Source organism: Malus domestica, chromosome 12, assembly GCF_042453785.1.
Source record: "Malus domestica chromosome 12, GDT2T_hap1".
Taxonomy (NCBI): domain Eukaryota; kingdom Viridiplantae; phylum Streptophyta; class Magnoliopsida; order Rosales; family Rosaceae; genus Malus; species Malus domestica.
Window position 1 is genome coordinate 11,791,134 of NC_091672.1, and position 7,239 is coordinate 11,798,372.

Below are 7,239 nucleotides of genomic sequence, written 5' to 3' on the forward strand. Positions count from 1 at the left end.
TGGCGAGAAGCTTGACGATGTTTGTGTCATGGAGAAAATTCTTCGGTCTCTCACATCCAACTTTGAGCATGTGGTGACTACCATTGAGGAATCCAAGAATTTAGAGACGATGAGTGCAGAGGAATTGCTAGGATCCTTCCTAGTTCACGAGCAACGCATTCAGAAGAATGCAAGCCCCACAACGCTAGAGCAAGCTTTGGAGTCAACGTTGAATATTGACAAACCAAATGGAGGTCATGGGCAGTGGAACTCACATTATGGGAGTTCATCCAACCGTAGCCGAGGACGAGACCGAGGAAAAGGTTGAGCCTATGCATAAAATCGAGGTCAGTCTCAAGACTGGAGATCTACTTGAGGAAATACGCATATCTAGTGTCACAATTGCAAGCAATATGGACATTATGCCAATGAATGTTCATATAAAAATGGTGAGCATGTCAACATGGTAGAATCAAGTGGAAATGCTGATGAGGAACTTACAGTCTTACTAGCACACCATGATTCCAGCAACTAACAAGATGTTTGGTATTTGGACTCTGGTGCAAGCAACCACATGTGTGGAAGGGAGTTTTTTGCCAAACTCAAAGATAGGGCCTATGAATCTATGAGTCTTGGTGACTCCTTAAAGCTACCAGTTAAAGGCAAAGGGAAGATCAAGATCATCCAAAAGGATGGTAGAGAAGAATACATCTCCGATACCTACTATATACAAGTTATGAAGAGCAACATTCTAAGCATTAGTCAACTGCTCTAAAAAGGGTACATTATACATATGGAGAATATGCTTCTCACTCTTAGGAATGCAAGTAGAAAGCTTATTACACTTGTTCAAATGTCAAAGAACCGAATGTTTCAGTTGAATTTGAACACAAAGATTGGAAGGTGCAACATCGGTGTAATGGAAGATGAGTCATAGAAATGGCATCTTCGGTTTGGCCATCTTCATTTCAATGGGCTAAAGTTGTTGTCAAGTGGAGGAATGGTTCGTGTTCTACCCCAGATTGAAGCCACACAACAAGTATGTGAAGGTTGTGTGCTAGGCAAGCAAGCACGACTCTCATTCCATGTTAGTGATGCATGGAGAGCAAGGCACCACTGCAGTTAGTGCACACAGATATATGTGGTCCATTGGATCCCATGTCTTATGGAGGTATTAGGTATTTTATTACTTTCATTGATGATTTTAGTAGGAAGACTTGGGTTTATTTTCTCAAGGAGAAGTCGGCTACCTTAAGAGTTTTCAAAGAGTTCAAGGCACTCACAGAGGTTGAGAGTAACTAAGAGCTTGTCGCTGTGAGATTAGATGGAGGTGGAGAGTACACCTCCAATGTTTTCTAAGCATATTGCAAAGAGCAAGGATCAACTAACTGTTGCCTATATCCCATAACAAAATGGGATAGCCGAAAGAAAGAATCGAACCATCCTTGGCATGACAAGGTCCATGCTTAAAGAGAAGAATTTGCCAAAAAGAATTGTAGGCATAAGTTGTAGCTTGTTTGATTTATTTGTTGAATCGATGTCTAACAAAGAGCGTCAAGAGGATGACACCACAAGAGGCTTTGAGTTAATATAAGCCGAATGTTGCACACCTAAGAGTTTTTGGGTGTGTTACATATGCTCAGGTTCCAGAAGCCAAAAGGAGGAAGCTTGACGATCGAGGTGAGAAGTGTGTGTTTGTGGGCTATAGTGAAAAGCCTAAGGCATACAAGCTCTACAACCCACTAACTGGCAAACTAGTGGTTAGTAAAGATGTCATCTTCAGTGAGGAAGAGGCATGGAAGTGGAACAACAAAGAAGTCAGTGAAAAGATGATTGTTTCCACTGATTTTGAAGAACTAGAAGTTGTACCACCTGTTGAGCAACAACTTGCTCAATCAATCACAACAACTTCATTGCATAGAACTGTAAAGAGTGGTCCTACATCCAGTGAAGAAAGAAGCTCCTTAACTCCAGTAAGGTTAAAAAGTCTCACCAAGATATATAGACAAGAAGAAGAAAAAGAAGAAACTAACATTTTCTGCTTGTATGCAAACCACATGCCTCTCTCATTCAATGAAGCTGTGGAAGAAGATCGTTGGAGATTAGCCATGCAGGAAGAAATCCATGCCATCGAGAAGAATGACAGTTAGGAGTTGATAAAGCTCCCACTAAATCAGAAGGCTATTGGTGTCACATGGGTGTACAAGATCAAACGCTCTGCAGATGGGAGTGTGGATCGGTACAAATCAAGGCTTGTAATGAAGGGCTACTAACAGAAGTATGAAGTGGACTATGATGAAGTTTATGCTCCAGTTGCAAGATTTGACACGGTAAGATGACTAATCTCTTTTACCGCTCATCATAAATGGAAAATTTATCAACTAGATGTCAAGTCATCCTCCCTTAATGGAGTTCTTAAGGAAGAAGTGTACGTGGAACAACTAGAAGGCTTCCAAGTACAAGGAGAAGAAGAAAAGGTGTATCATTTGAAAAAGGCTTTGTATGACCTCAAGCAAGCACCACGAGCTTGGAACTCAAGGATTGATAACTACCTTCACCAAAATGGATTTCAGAAATGTCCATACGAGTATTCAGTTTACATGAAGAATGGTACAAAAAGGGAGTTCTTAATTCTTTGTCTCTATGTAGATGACTTGTTGTTTACAGGAAACAATGAAGCAAGGTTCTGTGAGTACTCAAACAATCCATGTTCAATGAATTCGAGATGATTGACAATGGATTAATGTCATACTCTCTTGGCATAGAGGTGAAGCAAGAAAGTGATGGTATCTACAGCTTTCATCAAAAGTACATGAGAGACGTATTAAAGAAGTTCAATATGGATAAGTGCAATGCTGTCAACACTCCAATTGCAACTGGATTGAAGTTGTCCAAGGAAGGAGAAGGTGAGTTTGTAAACTCAACCATGTACAAAAGCCTCGTTGGAAGCCTAAGGTACCTTACAATCACAAGACCAGATATAGTTTATGGTGTTGGACTAGTGAGTTGGTATATGGAAACACCAAGGGAGTCTCATTGGCTGGTTGCCAAGAGAATTTTGAGGTACATAAGAGGTGCTCTAAACTATGGTCAGTTTTTAAATTTGGTGAAGATGCAAAATTATTTAGTTATTCAGATAGTGGTTGGGGAAGTGACCAAGATGGAAAGAAAAGCATAACCGGCTATGTGTTTTTTCTAGGATCAACAACTTTTTCATGGACTTCAAGGAAGCAATCAATTGTTGCTTTGTCATCGTGTCAAGCTGAGTGCATTGTTGCAGCCTTAAATGTGTGTGAGGCAATTTAGTTAAGAAATCTGTTGAAGTCATTATGTCATCCACAAGTGAAATTGACTGTGATTCATGTGGATAATAAATTAGCAATCAAGCTTACAAAGAATCCTGCTCAACTTGGAATGAGAAAGCACATTGATACCAAGTTCCATTTTCTAAGGGACCATGCGAGGCAAAAGACAATCGAATTTGTGTATTCCCACACGAAGGAACAAGTGGCTGACATCTTCACTAAGCCACTGTCAGTTGGTTCATTTTGGCCGTTGCATGAAATGCTAGCTGATGGAAGTGTCAGTTGATTTAAGGGGGAGTGTTGGAAGTTCAAATAAAAACATGATTTCAATGTTTGTGTACCGCTAGCTGCTTTTTTTCTCATGCTTCCTGCAACTACCAAAACTAAATGCTTCTTCTGTACTGGGCAAAATTGTGGATTACAACCGGTGGAATAATGTGTGTGCAAAAGTTTAAAGCTGCTACATGTATTTTAAAGGATGTAAAAACTTTGAACACCTTCATTTATTTTGCATGTGTTAGTCTTTGTTTGTTTTTAAACAATACTTGTTGAATATGACTTTTGCATGGATAACATTCAATGCTATGTTTAGAAAGTCTATGTAAAATCTCTATAAGAGAGATGCCTATGTATGTGTGAAGAATTTCATTCCATCTACAAGGAACCAGTTTGTAAACTTTAATATATCAAAGTGGTTGTTGTCACTGATGCTTACTGCTTCCTCCCTCTCTTTCTTTTGTCCAATTTTATTGAGAGTGCAAGTGAGAGGCGTGATAAAGTTAGAAAACTTATCACCCACATATTTTGGTATTGAGTTAATAAACTTTGAATACCAACAAAATAAATGATGTGTTGCTATTTTCGTAAATAAGTTGAACTTTAGTGTCACGGACAACTATTTTTTATTTCTTTAATTCAAAATGTTACTTAATCTTAAATTTTTTTTTTCTGAACTTCAACTTATTTACGAAAATGCTACTGCACTCAAACTTTGATTTATTTACGAAAATGTCACTCATGTTATAGATATTATATTAAAGTGTGATTGTGTAAATCCTTGATAGATTTGGTTACTAGTTATTCTTTCCCTACTAGGATTGTATTTACTTGGGGGATAAGTAATTCCCCTCCTCTTTACTACTAAAAATAAAGGTGTTGTGTAGGGAGAATAACACAACTTATACACACAGAGAAATCCCTACTCTTTCTCCACTTTCTCTTGCCGCACCCCTCTATTCCTTGTCAGCTAATATAGCCCATAACACTTTCTCAGCAAGCTCAACCATTGCACTAAGGAATTTGATATGGAATTTTCTGATACAAACCAGTTCATCAATATCATCACGTAATCAGGTTCTTCTAAAACAACAATTTTTATCTCAATATTTTTTCAGCCCTGATAGCATGAACATTCACCATAATGCATGACCCTACTTTACGTTTGTGAATTGTAGATTCTACATCAATTGTCTATGCATTATATTCATAATTGTTCAACCATGATAGCATGAATGACACCCACACCGCCAAGCCCTGAGACGCCAACAGCCTACATAGCTGAGCTGATCCGCAAACCCAAGCCAGAGCACATATGCTACCTTGGAACCCAGAATCCTCAATGTCGTCCACCCCCAAAATCCGACGCCATCAATGGCGTCATTATTGCCAAAATCGATGCATGCATGACCTGCATCCATGCCCAAGCACCACGATTGGCATCCTCAACAACCAGAAGTCATCCTCGTCATGATCTTGGTCGAGATTCATACGAATCGCACTCGATTTCGAAAACCCAAATTCAAATCTGAGAGTTTTTTTTGTTCATGGACATCGAGATTCCACTCTCCATTAAAAAAGGTTCGACGATGAACCCACCGTTTGCCCTGAGGTTTCCTGACCAATACACGGTTGCCAGAGGTGGTGGTGTCGGTCATTTCTTCCTTTTGGGACTGGACTTGTTTTAGCTTGCAGCAAGTGAATTTTTTTTTTCGTTTTGGGCATGCCAACTGCTCTTCCTATCTTGACCCATATGCGACACTAGCCCACATGGGTTGTGGTGTCCCTTGCATCGCACTGTACCTAATCCCAGCCTACATGACTAGTGCATCCAGGGCATGCAAAGCATAGAATCACCGCCTAAGATTAGGCCTGACCTCTGCCAACTCGGCCCGTGTTCCAACCCAACCCAGTTTTGGGCATGGGTCTCACAAAAATTTGTTTTTTTAGCCCATTATGGTTTTGGTCCAATTTTGGACCACCGATATTTATCGCCTAATTTTTTTGGGCAATATTGGGTTTATAATTTTTCTCTATTTTTTAAAATTTGGTCCGAAGTCCAATAAATTAATTCAATTACTATTGTAGACCCTGAAGACCTACATGCATATATCTATTGCATATTTTTCTGTATATATTTGTATTTGGTTGCAGGAACCCATGAACCTGAAGTTCATAAACTTTTTTATCTAAAGTTTTCGAATAATATGCCTAGAAAGCTCGCGGTTTTCTTAAAACATTACACCCATGAAAACTTGACATTTTTCATGTAACTTTAAACTAATAAATGTCTAATATAACCCGAATGTTCTACTTCTATGTGAATGGATTGATAAATTTTGTCTCCATTACACTAACCACAATCTTGTCCATTTACTTTGTGACAGGGATATGTCAAATTTGAACAAACTCGACTTTACTTCTTTGGAGGGCTTCGAAAAAAAACTATCCCAAGTGGGACCAAGATGTGAAGCTTCACCTCACCGCTAAGAGCCTTAGAGCAACCATTGAAGCTTAGATGGATAACCCAATTGATGAAGCTAAGAAATTCACTGCCATGATCTTCACTTGAAAACACATTCATGATGCACTGCAAACCGAGTACCTCATTGTGGGAGATCCACTAGTTTTATTGTTCATTTTTGCGGATCGTTTCGATCACCAAAGAGACATCTTCTTGCCTAAAGCAAGACACAGTTGGCTACATTTGCGCTTCCAAAATTTTAAGTCTGTGAATGAATACAGTACTGAAGTTTTTTTTAAATCGATCACTTCTTAAGTTCTGTAATAAGGACTTGACTGAAGAAGATCTCATGAAGAAGACCTATTCGACCTTATATGTGACCAATATTGTCGTACAACAACAATATAGGGCTCAAACATTCACTAAGTTTTCAGATTTGTCTCTGTTTTACTTATTTCTCAAAACCAGAATTAGATGTTGATGAAGAATCATCGACACCCAAACTGCCATTCTAGGCAGCGTGGCTAGAAGCTGTCCCACCAAGGTCAACAGAGCCAAGGCTCACCCACTTAAAGGAGGAAATTAAACCCTAAAGTGTTCTAACCTCGTTCCCAATGCCTTAAACATGCATATGATGTGGTTTGAATGACCATTGGTCCCATGTTTGCCGAGATCCTTGAAGGATTATTTTGTGAAAACATGTTCATTTGAATAACATCTATAGCATGCATTTAACAATTAAAAGGTGGAATCATGCTTGCATGCATTCAAAAACAAAACATTACCCATGAAATTCAAAGCCTAGTAGATTGGTGAACCATGAATCAACTCAAAACAAAGTGAGTTGAAATTTATACCTTTGTAGATTCCTCTTTGCATAAGCAAAGGCTAATCACCCAAAGAGAGGGCCTTCATTCCTTGCATCTAAAATCTATGGATTTGGATGGATGAAAAGGTTTCTCCAAGTTCCCAAAATTGAGAACCTCTAAGTCTCCACACCAAGGAGAGATTGGAGAAGGAATGAGTGACCTTGGAGTAGTGGGATTGCTAGATCCACCCTCCAAGGGGGGCTGGCCTCCTAGAGAGAAAAAGGAGAGACATGTTCTCACCAATTTTCTCCAAAAGAACCCTTTATGAATTTTAGGCTATAAAGTTCTTTATATAGTCACTTCTATAAATGACCTAAAGAACCAAAAAACCCTATTTCAACACATA